The sequence below is a fragment of the Pezoporus wallicus genome, unplaced genomic scaffold (genome assembly GCF_028554395.1).
Source record: "Pezoporus wallicus isolate ANWC-B61680 ecotype Strahan unplaced genomic scaffold, APGP_CSIRO_Pwel_v1 contig_5767, whole genome shotgun sequence".
Lineage (NCBI taxonomy): Eukaryota > Metazoa > Chordata > Aves > Psittaciformes > Psittacidae > Pezoporus > Pezoporus wallicus.
The window spans coordinates 4,761,199-4,776,075 of record NW_026640599.1 but is presented as its reverse complement, the minus strand read 5'-3'; the positions used below and the strand labels follow the sequence as shown (position 1 = coordinate 4,776,075).

The following is a 14,877-nucleotide window of genomic DNA, read 5'->3' as shown; positions in this document are numbered from 1 at the left end:
TGTCCTGAGCATAATTTACTGTGACATAAGACTAGCAGAAACGGTCATCTGAAAGTATTTTTGTAGGTAGTATAGGTATTGCTATGAAGTAAAGGGCCAAACTAGGTAATTTCTTAAGACCCTTTATAAATCTTATTTTCTGTAATGCTACTGTTATTCTAGATTTTGCCACTGCCAGAAGTTTCTTATGGGTTTCACAATAATATAATGCTTCATCATTTAGACTTTTTCCACATTAAGTCATCGTACAGTCATGACTTGGTGTTCATATGTCAGCACTTCTCCTTGACTATAAGTACTAGAATTTATGTCCATTATGGAAGTGTTTTGAAGACTAGGTAAGTGAAAACATCTTTTTTCATTTGCTTTTTTATCTTCTGTAGTAAATGATAAACTGACTTTGACTGACTGTTGAAGTGGTTTCTCATGGGAAACCAGCAGTGTCTTCTCACGGAGAAATAAAATTCTAAACTGTCAGGAACTATCATGTAGTAAAATCTTGTTCAATCAGCTTTGTTACACATATGATTCCTTCTCAAGATGAGGTCTCAGATCCTTAAGATTCTATTACAGTTTATCGCAGTTAGGAAGCTCCAAGCTGAAGGAAATAATTTACTGAAAAGGAAGCAATCTGATTCCCCTTGTTTTGTCCTAACAGTTTAGACTGGGATTCTTCAATTTGAGTTTTCCAGTGAATCATGAAATATTTTTATTTTTGCACAAAGATTTAGGTCTTACTACTAGAAATTTCTCAACTTCTAGGAAAACAATCATATGCTGTTGTAATTCCTTTCTTTTTTTCAAGTCTTTACAGAACTCCCAGTATTTGTAATACCTATTTCTTAATTCTTTTTCCTGTTTTTTCCTTTCTGCCATGATTTCGCCCACTTGAAGCCCAAAGGAACATTAGCTCATAATATTTGTCCTTGAAAACTGCACTTCACCTCTACTACCAGGGCTTTTACTTCTGGTTCCCTCAGTGAGTCAACTGCCAGTCTTCAATATCTGCAGTGCTGCTTGCATGAGAAAATAAAGGCAGGACAGCAGACTAATCTTGAAATCAAATATTTGTTGTAAGTCTGTATATAAACAGGATTGCTGTTGCTTCATGGAACACAAGCTTTAGAGACTGCAGCACTGGAGAAACAGAGCCAAGCTAAGGGGGAAGGAGAGACAATCATTATGTATCATCCATTCACGTATCAGAGGCAAAAGATTAAGTCTGTCCAGAAGGTTGTTTTCAACCCCTTTAAAAACAGCCTAGTTCAAGATAAGTATCAAAGGTTTTAGTTTCTTTTGCAAGACTAAAGCATGTGCATTTTGCTTCAGGCTAATTTAGAAAGTTTTAGATTGTCTTTTATGCACCTTGGTTCTAAGTCTGGACAGCCACAGGATTCAAACCTAGCCTGCAAGCCTGTCTGATTATTCTCCACTCTAATCTTCTACTAAATCAACATGTCACCATGCTGTGTCTCAATTCTGTCAAAGAAGAAAACTTTTCCAGAAGAAAACCATTCTGCATGGACATTTTTGACTGGCAAAAGGTAAGGAAATAGAAGCAAACAAGAGAAGAAAAGAGTTCATGATCTGAGACTGCACTCTTTCACATCATACTTTCCCAGCCACAGGCATTTGCTTTTGGCTGTAGAGTCAGAATATCAGACATCTCTGTCAGATTTGGTCTGATCTGGTATAGCCTTTATCATGTTGTTATGCTCCCATCTTCTGACAGTACAGAAATCCAGAGTGCTAAATCAAACTAAAGAAAAATCTCCCTGAAAGCAGATGGCCCCTAGTCTGTTTTGAAAGTTGTAGGGTATATTGCTATGATGTCTCTTATGCTCATTCTACTAATATTACCATACTACTTCTGCTTCAAACGCAAGATCATGTATTCAGATTGCATAGACTTCCCATCAGCTCTGGGCAAAACTTCCTAAGGGAAGCTTTAAGGAGCTACAGGTTGGGCAAAGAAGAGATTCAGAGCAGCCCTGCAGAGAAAGACTTGGGGGTGTTGGTTGATGAGAAAATGAACATGAGCTGGCAGTGTGCGCTTGCAGCCCAGAAAGCCAACCGTATCCTGGGCTGCATCAAAAGGAGCGTGACCAGCAGGTCGAAGGAGGTGATCCTGCCCCTTTACTCTGCTCTTGTGAGACCTCACTTGGAGTATTGTGTGCAGTTCTGGTGTCCTCAACATAAAAAGGACATGGAACTGTTGGAACAAGTCCAGAGAAGGGCCACAAAGATGATCAGGGGACTGGAGCACCTCCTGTATGAAGATAGGCTGAGAAAGTTGGGGCTGTTCAGCCTGGAGAAGAGAAGGCTGCATGGAGACCTCAGAGCAGCCTTCCAGTATCTGAAGGGGGCCTATAGGGATGCTGGGGAGGGACTCTTCATTAGGGACTGTACTGATAGGACAAGGGGTAACGGGTTAAAGCTTAAACAGGGGAAGTTTAGATTGGATATAAGGAGGAAATTCTTTCCTGTTAGGGTGGTGAGGCAGTGGAATGGGTTGCCCAGGGAAGTTGTGAATGCTCCATCCCTGGCAGTGTTCAAGACTGGGTTGGACAAGGCCTTGGGTGATATGGTTTAGGGTGAGGTGTCCCTGCCCATGGCAGGGGGGTTGGAACTAGATGATCTTAAGGTCCTTTCCAACCCTAGCTATTCTATGATTCTATGATTCTATCTTGTAGTTTCTCTGGCTGTGCTTATGCAGTAAGGCCCAAGAAGACTTGCTTTCACTTCTGAGTGAATATCCCACGTCAGGACAAATCTATAAGTGGACCATCAACCACCTTCTGATAAAAAAAAAATAAAAATAGACACACTGGAAAGAAGAGATCTGAAATACACTTTAAAAAAAAAACAGGACTGAAAAAGAGCCCAGCTACTACCGAGTCAAAACTTCCCTTCCTCTTCCTGTTCCCACAGTGTAACATCTATAAATGCTGCTAATTATTTAAGAAATTGGCATACAATCTTCATATGACATCTGACAAAAATATAAAAAAATTAACAAAGTAGAGCAGAAATAAAAATGAGAAAAATATTTTTTGCTAAACTGAAGTTTTTAAGTAGCCCTACAACACTGCAATAATCATACACACACACACAAATAATAGAGATACACCATCTTCAAATTAAGTGATTTTCATATTCAAAAACGTTCGCTATTGAAGATTCCTTATAGCTTTTTGTAATATTTTGGGAAAAAAAAAAAGCAGAAAATCCTTTCTACCTGCCTGTGTGTGCTTTCCAGTTGATAAGTATTTAGAATTATTATTTAAATTCTAACTAATGATTTGGCAAAGAGTGGAAAAATATTTTTTCCATAAGTATTTTGTAGCAGGCTGAATCAGCTCCACCATAATATTATTATTTGAGACAGGTCTACAGGTTGTGTGCTTTATTCAAAACTGGTGTGTAAAGTATTTTCTTCACTAGATAAAGACAGGCATGCAAATCAAGTTTCGCTAGCACCGGCATAACAAGCACAAAGAAATAAAATTACATGAAACATAGTCTATGGTAATCCTGATCCACCGTAAATCACTCCACCTTCAAGATGTTTCTTCATGTTGCCTGTCTTCATATGCAAAATAAAACCCAAACAAAAGCTACATCACTAATATCTAGTTCTTTTTGATTATTTCAGGCTGATTTCAATGATAACTTCATTAGTTATATTCAGGATAGATAGAGCACATGGGATTTTACTTTATTTTTACTCCAGGGACACAGTGGCTTGTGTTTATTAGCCTCATTCTCATTAAAAATAATTTTTTTCATCCCCCATGATCAGGTGCAGACTTATCATGAAGTGGAATGAAGGAGAAAGACAGATCAATACAGAAACACTGACTGCTGTGATGCTTGCATTTCCAAGTTATGGAAAATAGCAGCTGTCATGGGCTCACTGAGACTGCCACTTGGATGGCTAACCTCATCAGTGAAAGGACCATCAACTTGTAACGAGGAAACAAATATAGAGAACATTTCTATTTTAAAGTAGACCTACTTAAGTGTTGAATGTTATGTCATAATTGCTATGAGACATGGATTGTTTTAAAAAAATTAATACCTGATCAACAGAAGTTATTAAAACAGACTTAAAAATACAGTAGCTGTTCCCACATAGCTTGGCAACTGTACAACTGAGTACAATTGCTTCACGCTCTAAAGCTTTCCACCAAGACTAGAAGGAACTAGAAAATTTCAGGTTTATATAAATTTGTAATACGTAAGTTTGGTCATACAGTCCAAAAACCATTTCTACGTCAATGAGGTCTTGCAAAGAGTTTAGATACTTTAAAATGTTAAAAAAATCTGGAGCCTTTAGGAGAGAAAAAAGAGAGTTATAAGTGGGAAAAAAGCATATGAGGTAGATGTATACAAATATGATTCAAACCATCCACACATTAATGTTCTCTTCTATTACGAGGCTTAGCAGAAAAGAATAAATATTGAAGAAGTACAGTATCAGTGCATGTTTCTTTCTGAAATTATTTTAAAACATGATAAATTTTGCATCGCTTTGTTTCAATATAATGATATAATAATAACAGATCCTAAAAGTACTATACAGGTTTGTTTTCTGATCTTGTATCCTGACTTCAAATTACTCATGAAGTTCTGCTCTAATATTCTAGGAAGCATAGAAACAATTAAAATTACTCATTAATACAATACATAATAATGCAACAGTTGAGAAACTTTATGATTTGGATGAAGGTTAAAGCTATATATGTGTGTATATACTTGTTGCCTTGTGTTCAAGGTTCATTTTCATCAAGTCATACTCAAGACATAGATAGAACAGTACATGTATTATTTATATTAAAATAGGGTTTTTTTTCTTTAAACCTTCTTTAAAACCTGAAAATCTCAAAAGCTTCAAATTTTTCCCTCTGCAAGTTCTATAAGATTGTTTCCTGTTTCCTGCTCAACCTTATGGAATATCTTCAAATTAAAAGGAAAATAAGGTACATATATAGTTAAAAAGAAAAGAACGAAAAATCTCAGGCCATTTTTTGTCAAGACAAAGGTGACAGTAACAGAGAGATCTCCTGGGTTCTTCAAGAAGTAAAATAGTAAAATATTCACGCTCTGCTCATTTATCTGTCTTGTTCCTATATTCGTTTTGAGTAGCTATTTTGGAACCTTCACAGATCTTCATAAATTCTATCATTATATCCATGGACACAGTCTTAGCACAGCTCTGCCAGGGGGTATTCCAGTGCTAACAAAACAGCAAGGTTTCTCTCTCAGTAGAAGAGGTAAAATTAAAATGATTTCCACAAGCAAATATTCTGTATCAGTACCTTTGTTAATCTAGTAGCAATATACTATTATATAGTATAATATTTAGATACAATATTTAGCTTTGTTAGAAAAGCAAAAACAGCATTTGCTGGTTAAAACATACAATTGTATAGAACAGACAGCTGTTACCACAGCATATATAGCCTCAATCCTCACCTCCTGCTTGCACAGCCCTCTGTTTCCTCTGCTGTTCCAATGGTGCTGAAGAATCTTGTATAACAGGGGCCTAAGAAGGAAGAAAAAGGTCACAAGAGCAAGGGGACAACTAAAAGTAGGGTTAGGGGGAGAGTGTTTCTTCCCCCTGTTTCTCGATGGGTTTTTCTCAAGTCTCTCATTCTGACATCCCACTTATCTTCACGTAATCTTCCCCTCTGCCCATTCCTCAATGCATTAACATCCCAAAACTTCCTAAATTCCACAGTCTGACCAGCTTTCCCAGACTCCAGAGCATCACTGACATTTGCTAGCCTTCCCCTTATGCTTTCTTTTAGTACTCTAAAGTAACACTTTCTGCCAGCTCTCTCAGCACTACATTTCACTGACTTGCTGTGAAAGAAACCATGAGCCAGCTCTTGATCTGACTTGCTATACAGAGCAATAAGACCCATGTTCAGTACACTGAATACTGAATACACTCAGTATTATAAAATCCTTCTGTACTGAAGTTTGAAGAAGATTTTTATTTGGTGATAAAGTTCAGTTGCATCTGTTTAATCTGACATGTCTCTCTGTAGAACTCAGTTCACAGATTTATCGCGTCTGAAATACTGTGACATTTAAAAATACCATTTTCAGAAACTTCCCAGTGAAAAGTCAACCAGATCAATATTTAAAACTGCATAGAATGCTTAATTTCAAATACTGAAACCATTAAACAGTAATCAAGTGCTGTTCAACTTAGCTCTGAGGTGTTGTGTACTTTCAGTCCTTCTTTGAGACACCAGTATTATATTCATCAGATCTTCCATCATTGTGTCTTGGAACCTGTTCTGAAGCTAAGGCTTCTTAGCTGTGGGCAGGAAGAGATAAAATTCATTAAGCCTGGTCAAATCCTGGCCATGATTAGCCCTAGAAAGAGGTAAAGGCATAAGACAGGGATGTAACGGTTACAAGGTCCTTTTGCCTGGGAAAGGTATAGATGCGTCCTGTTGACTAAGGAGTGAAAATGTGAGACAGTGGAAATACTGTTAAGGTTTATGTCAAGAATGTATATGCTGTCTGTGAAGCTCAAGAAGAAATGAGATGCAGGTTTGTTTACCACAAAAATCTGCAAAGTATTCATCAGAAGGAGGAGAAGGGATTTTTCAAACTGTCAGCAGAAGCCTCAAAAGACAGCGCCTAATGATATATGGAGTCATCAAGCCTAGTGGAAAAGCAAATGTACAGGACACAGCAATCTTATATATCAGTAAATGAAGCACATCCAAGCATCTTCCTTTGTACCGTTGCAAAGTATCACATAAATAAGTAAAATATCTTTGCTTAAAAATCAGTATCATCTGCATACAAACTGCCTATTGGTAATGACCCCAGATGATGAACCCACCCTCCTCCCTCTAAAGTATTTGAGAAAGCGCTAGCTGGAGGGGCTAAGTTCACTCCAGAGCATAGTTTAACAGTTAGTGCAAAGGATCACACTCTAAAGGTCAGCAGTAGTCTGAATTCCAGTATCTGGAATGATAAAATCTCTAGTACAGGCACAGTTATTCCAGGAACTTCTTACAGAGATGAGATCTCACTTGTCCCATCCCTGCCCCAACTCCACAGCCCCCATCCCTCCTCCCAAGAAACAAACTAGAAGAAGCTACTGCTGGAGTGGCTATTTTAAATTTGTCCCACCTCTACAGAGATGAACCATAGAGAGACTAGGCATGAACTGTGAGATGTGGGTGAGGGACCTACCAAGAAGGTAATGCAACTTTTATTTCTACCCTGTGCAAAAGTATTCTAGTATTAATAAATGTACATTTGTAAGGCCTTCAAAAGCCTCTGAAATAGGCTTTTACAAAATATTACTGCTTTTTGCTATTTTTGCAGGCAGACCTAAGGCTTATACCTGAAAGTAGCTTCAAACTAAGATATAAAAATGTCAATCCAATTTTATTGCTGGGAGTAGCTTTATTTAGTTTGTTGGGAACACAGAGAAGCTCTTCAGTGTTTTTTTCCAAAGGCAGTTTCAGGCACTGTATTGTCTTACCTATTTTCATTTTATGCAAATATTTAAATTTTATTTTTTGCAGATATTATTATACCGCAGTCAGATTAGAATGGCCCTATTACTTTTTACCTCATCATCATTCTATGATGTTCTAGCACTGTAGTTTGTGATACTGTAAAAGAAGCAGTATTTAGGATTCAGGTGATAAAAACTGGATCATCTCCAAGAGGATCCTTTTAGGCCCGTTTCATACTTACTGGCTTGTTATTCTTCAAAGGTCATTTCAGATTCAAGTAGTACTCTGTTCACATCATGTTTAACAAAAGAAGAGCAATATTAAAGTAATTCTGTTACCCTTGAAGCACAGTACAGAAAGCGAGGAAGGAATGAAAAAGGAAAGGAAAAGGGAAACCAAAAATCGAAACACTGCTGAAACCTTCATTCCTAGCTTTAAAGAAAAAAAATATTATCTCAAATTCTCAACAATGACTTGCAGACAGCTTGCTTGGATTGCAATATAGCAGAAAGCACTACATGACTAAGTCATTTAAATGTGCATGTATTATTTATCTTTTCCAGTCGCAGAGATTCAGCAGGTCAAATGCTTGCTTCTGAGAGCCAAAAATTAGTAAGCAAGCTTATTTATTGTAACAAGATAAAAGTTAGCTACTTTGTGTCTCAAGTTGCTAGGTAAGCAGAAAAATAGAATGCAAATTTTACCTATAACCCATGATTTTTTAATGGACTCAGTGAGACACAAATGAAGAATGCCCAGAGCTTCTCTGTGGAACTCAGATCTCTCCTTGGAGGTAACAACCTGCTAATAAAAATCTGGCTTGATTGTCTCACAAGATTCCATAGTTTTATTAACTTCAGATCCAACAAATTGCAACTGAGCTCTGAAAACTAAATTAGGATTTTTTCCAGTCTTCTAATACTGCTTCAAAAGCCCTCATCTATGGCCTTGTCTACACCCAAAATGATTTCAGGTGACCCAGTCAACTTTACAAGTCACTGATTGAGAGAAGAACACAAGTATTCCAGAGTGCTATTCATCCAGGGTATTTTGTTCAAAGGGCATATCCTATGTTACAGGAGGGGGAAAATGACATGCAAACAGAATATATTTATTTTGTAAATGAAGTTATCACATGTGCATAGAGTTTGTATAATGCCTCATTCACTATGCTAGAGATTCCTGTTCAAGCATGCAGTGTAGAATAAAACTACTGTCACAGAAGCAAAGGTGGGACTCATACTGTGATTACATGCAAAAGGGGCTTAAAGCCATAAGAAACACAAGAAACAATCTGAATTTCACCTCATGATATCTCCAATGACTGGACTACAAAATGTAAAGACAGGTCTGCTTTCTTCCCAGTCAGTAGTGCTTGATGTTTCTAAACCTCAACACTTTCCTTAAAAGAATTATTTAGAGAATTTGACCCGTATTCACAAATTGTTTCAAGATGGTGCAGTGATTTTCCTACTTCTTGCAAATACTGAGTCTTATACATACTGATGCATACCTCTGCTTGCTTTTATTGTTAGAGCAAAAGAAAACATGTATACTTCTTTGAATTTCAAAATCAGAAAACAAACATTCACACCCTCCCATCTCCATAGAGAAATGTATCTCTTATTCATTCTATTCCTCCAAAGAAAAAGCTATGAGGAGGTGGGGGGAAAGATGTCTGTCTGTAATGTTCTTTCTGTGTCATGGCGTTTTGTTTTTGGTGGTTTTTTTTTTGTTTGTTTTGCTTGTTGTTTGTGGTGGTTTTTTTTGTTTTGTTTTTTTTCTTCCTTGTATTAATGTAATTCTGATCATAATTACACCAAAGAAAAAGAAAACAAAAAGCCCCAGAATCTCAGGAGGGAGAGGATGTGTGCTTTCAAAGGTCAGAATTAAACAATTTTCACAAAACAGTATTTTAAAGAATGAATGATATTTTAACAGCAGAAAAAATCAGCATAATGGAACTGTCAGTTCTAAAAGATGAAACAGTGAAGGAAATGGATTTGCCTCTAAAGCTCCTTTCTTGAGCAGGTGTGGGGCTACCGACTGAACTGTCTGCACTTCTCAGGCTTAGGGAGCAGTGCAGTCTCTCAGAGAATGAATGCTAAGATCATTTTATTGTATAAATTCCTGTCTGAGATGCCCTGCTGGTGTATTAAATGATCACCACAGCTTTTATACCTGTACAGATTTTACAGTAGATTGAGAACTTTAATGAAAAAACCATGAATCACGCGAACAATTTCAATCTAATTTCCCTCTGGGTGTTACAGGCAGTAATTCTTATTGATCTTTATGGGGTTTTTTTAATCATTAAATTAACAGCATTAATCAAATGTTAGTCATTAATATTTCTCATAATACTGCAGAGAATAGCAATTCACCAATGCTACAGGCTTCTGTGATTTCATTCAGTCTCACAGACTTAATGGATGTGATTAAATTATTTTATGCAGGGTAAACATTTGAAGTGTTTCTTTTCTTGCTCCTGTCCCAACCTAAGCAAATAAACTGACTGCCAGCATCAGTCTCATGCTTCTCATGTGAAACCTATTGTGAACTTTCAAAGCCCAGTACTGTAAGAGAGAACCTGGTGTACTTCTAAATAAATTCACAGATTAATTTGCTTAATAGGTTTGAACAATTGAGGTTATGGCCCCAGTCATTTTGTCTACAAAGTATTCTGTGGGAAATTAAATGCAAGTAGAACAAAATCTTTCTTTCGTTTTTCTTTCCCATTGCTTAAAATGTCTCTCCAGAATAAAGTATTTTTCCCACATCCATTTTCACTACACAAATGTTTTTTCTTTTTTGGAATTTGAAGGGAATTTCCAGGAAATAAATTGACATCACTTATAAGTTGTACTTTTGTAATAAAAGGTTGGCTTTCTAGAATGAGGAAATAATCCAGCACAACTGATTGTGGCTTGGTTGCAGAACTATTTATTTAGCATTGCTTTCTTTCACATGCATCTGGTGTTGCCAAATCCCTGATGAGACTTCCGTCTGGATGTGTATGCACTGTCTGAAAATCTCCTTCAAAGGATTATTAAAAGCCTTTACCTATCAATCCTTAAAATCCTTAACTCCTTAAAAGCCTTTTATTTTATGTCTAAATTAACTATTCAATACCATATTGTCAATGACAAATCCAGGCGTGGACACCAACAGTATTTCAGGGTTTGGCTTCCTATCCTAGTATCTCATACAACAAGCTCCTGACATGTGCATACTCACTCTCTTCACTTGTGTGCCACTGCACAGCTTTGAAATACAGAACATTTGATCTAGTTGGAGAAAGCTGAACAGCAGGTTGTTAAAGAACGTATTTCAGGACTACCTCTAGGTTATGAGGAATGCACTTTTAGACTTCGGTGTCTGCTCAGATCCAACTTCTCCCACAATATTTTGAAGAAATATTAAGTGCTTCCAAGTCAGTGGTAAAAGTAACACTTTCAAAGTTACACAATATGAGCACTTCCTCAGAGTTCTCAGGCAAAAATGTTTACACTTTGTAACTTGAAATTTGTCACTCAGTTATTGCCGCATAATGCACTGCAGAATAATAGATTTTTTCTAAATCGGTTATTCAACTGAAATTTTAATTTCAAACGAGTTTATGGAAACCACATACCAGGATTCTCAGCAGCTTTTTAAACTTCAGATGTGATACAGCACATCCATTGCTGAAGACATGCTTAAAAGCAGCTAAAGATTAAAGGTGAAGTTCTGCACATCTGTATCAATAATGGGAGTTTCCGAAGGGTGCTGTGCGTTACGCTTCTGTTGATGTTGTAAAATGCATGCCCTACTTTCAGTAACATGGATGAGATGGTGGTAACTTGCCTGCAGCTGTGGCAGAGGGATACACCACAGTGACAATTTTTCTTGTTGAGTGTTTCCAAAGGACAGTTGCTTTTTACTCCCAGATCAACCACCTGAAAGACCTCATGAAAGCAGTGAGAACCCAAGACATGGTGCTAATGAGCCCTGTCCCAGATCTCTTGTGCCTCACAATGACTTCCTGTACACGTTAACTTTTATGAGGGTATGAACAAATTTACTAAGGTAGGCCTGTCCTGCCTAACCAGGCTAGCAACCAGAGGATATGACAAGAGTAAAATTCTCCTTTTTGCAGAATTACTTGGTTGATTTTCTTGTTAATTCAGTTCCTAGGGATGAGAACATACTGTCACATTTATTCTTGATTAGGTTCCCTATTTTCACATCTGCCAGAGCATAGATTGGCTGAGGTCACACAAAGAATCAGCCCGTGAACAGAGCCCCCAGGATGGAGCGGACAGAAATAATTTTCCAGTGTTAGATACATCTAAAGAACTGAACTAATGAGAGCAGCAAGACTCCTCCACCTGAAAAGTCTGGATGTAGACAAATGCCCTCCACCTAACTAAACCAAAGAAGAGGAACATTCAGGGAAAACAGGTGTGGTGGAGCTGAGCATGGTGGAGGCAAACTTGTGTTATGAAGCTGCAGATGTTCACACTAAATCGTGTTTGGTGAGCAAGTTATTACCGGCACTGATAAGAAATGTTTCCATGAGCATGCTGGCAGTGAGTGAAGACGGACAATATTGGACTTTCTCTCACAGAAAGGGAAAGCTATTGATAAGTAGTGGCTGGAAAGCCAAGAGCGCTTTTTATTTTTGTCAAAACTTTCTCTAATAAAGACCTGTGAAGAGAGGGTTAGCACAGGTAATAGCAGATGCCACTTCTGACTAAAATGTTAAAGAATGGTACTTAGTGATTTTCTACTGAAATGGGCCTTATGAAGTTATGACAGGGCTCTTAAAACTAGGAGCAGAAATGCTGTGAGAAAAATGAGAACTGAAGGAGGTGAGGCACTGAAATCAGAGGATTACATTGAGTTCTTCAAGTCAGTAGAAGTATTCAAGGGTTTCATCTAACTACGTTTATGTCTGCATAACTTCAGGACTTAACCTCAAATATATAACGTAAGCTGAACACAGGATGCACATATATAATGGCCTGTAACAACACAGAAAACTTTACGCATGAATTCTGCTTTTTTGTTTTGTTTTGTTTGATTTTTTATGCTTCCTCTCCTTTTAAAGTGATACAGTAAAATTTCTTTGTTACATGTAATGTAAAATTTTTGCCTGTCTTCCTAGATCTGAAAATTCTCCAAAACCTGAGCTTGCAGTCAAAGATTTCAAGATGTGCCCATTCAAATAAAGCTGTGCAATAAAGCAAAGAAATTCCTGCAAATGAAGATCAAAATGCAATTAGTGATAGGGTTCATCTCATTAACATTTACGCATTTATAAACTAGACTTCTATAACTGCAGTAGCCTCCCTGACACCATAAACAGCTTCATTTACAATCAGTGGAGAAAAAAAAAAGCATTTCTTGGGTACAAATAATCTGGCTTCTTTTACATATATCATTAGGATGAGAGGAATTCTGTTGCAGAGTTGGCCCTTGTTTTACTGTTGCCTATAAAGTGAAGGTGGAATGATTAGTATTTGTCTGATAAATGCCATCCTAAGTTTTAATGCAAAAACATTGTTGTCTGCCTGAAAATAAGCAGATGCAACAACCAACTCTTTCTTCATTGTGCCAGAAGATGCATCCATGAATTTAGGCTTTTTTGGTTCAGAAGCGGCAGTAGAGTAACAAAATGAATAATCAGAGTCAGTTTATCCCACATTTTCAAAGGTAAATTCAGTTAAAATTATCTGTACCAAACTCTTGTATTTTATTGTGGGATCCAGAGGCTCATATTAAATATTTGTTTCCCACTTCACCTTCATCTAGGCTGATACGAAACAGATGCTAAAATCTGTTTCTGAACAGCTATGAGCTTTGAGAGAGTTCAGATCTGCCCTTCACTCTCATAATTTTCATGTACAGTATTATTTCTAGGATTTTGCTTAAGTGATTTCTGTGCTTTTTTTTCTTGATTGTCCCAGCTCTTGGAAGAAAGATAAATAAGCCCCATATGATTTGCTTTAAACTGATAAGCATGTACTAAGATTAATTTTCCTTTCATACATTCGCTAATAAGGAAACATTAGTAATCAGAAGATAGTTCCATTAAGCATTTGATTCATACTGGATTGAGATATAGCATTACATTTTTCTAGCAGCCTTGTTCAACAAATCTTAATGAAGGATTGATTTTGATGCTACCTTTAATGAATACATGAATGAAAATATTAAGTCTTACAGTAAAGCTTATCTGAGACTCGGAAAATAATTGAAAATCTTAAGGTGACAGACTGAGACAAAACTACTCAAAAATAATCAAGCTACTAAAAATACCAGGCTGTAAATACAGCTATCAAATATTGATTGAGTGTTTGCACAAAAGAAACAGAAGTGAATATTTGTTTCAAAATTAATAAGGACATATTCCAGAAAGATTGGTTGTTCTCCCTCACACCTTGTACATACTCAGGAGATCTCAATAAAGCCAAAAATACATCTAACAAGTACAGATGCTGCTGCTTACGTGATAACCTGTTCAACTTGGGCAGCATCTACTTTTCCTGAGTAGCTTTAGACAATGTGGAATGAGAAAAGACAATTGGAAGTGGCACCACAATTTAATTATCAAGATAGAAGTTTTTTACATAACTAAAGCAAAAATAATTAAAAATACTTTGTTTCTATGTGCTTTTGTTAGAAGACATACGGTGATTTAAGTATCAAACCTGAAAATGTCAGAGATAAGATGTATTTGCCAGCTTGAGTGAATTTTTTTCCTTCTGTAATAAAAAGTCTTGACAAATCATACTTGCAAATTTTTCATCTGTAACTATTTCATTGTCATGTACTATGACCTAAAAAGTTCTAGTGACCTGATGGGGTTTTATCTTTTGAGGTCAAACAATGATATTGCAGCAATCCATTAGGGTGAGCTGTGTAGAGAGAAAACTGTTAATAGAGCTGAAATGGTTTCCTTTGCTGTGAACCAGGTAGGTCTAATCTAGCATGGCAGCAGTGAAAGAAATATCTAAGTGAAGAATCGTGAAGAATCAACTTTTACTTCCCACTTTTTTTTAACTTTTTTCCTCCCTCCCCTCTTTAGCCTAATGGACCTAATGGACCTATACACTTACTGAGTCTGGAGAATAGCACAATAGACTCTGAAAACAGAGCCTTTGAAATCCTTATTTGTTACTATATGCCCATAGCACTTTGGAAATCCATGCAAACATCTATTAATTTTTACAGTAAACAGTATAGAATATTTCAAGCTGGATAAAAGACAATTTATTTCTTGCTATTTTTTCTGTTGATAATTTTATACTTTGTATTATCTTTCATTCTTTGCTCCCATGTCCATTTATTTCTTCTCTTGCTCTAAATAAAAGTGCCGAAAAGATGAAAATATCTC

The 14,877-nt window shown here is 36.7% G+C and overlaps 1 long non-coding RNA gene across 1 annotated transcript; it reads left to right on the top strand.

Moving 5' to 3' along the window:
* The first annotated feature begins 9,314 nt into the window (after positions 1–9,314).
* LOC130604800 (uncharacterized) lies at positions 9,315–14,877 on the top strand. Its single transcript, XR_008973529.1, has 3 exons — positions 9,315–9,378; positions 13,066–13,147; positions 14,569–14,877. It is a non-coding gene; the product is annotated as an uncharacterized LOC130604800 (long non-coding RNA).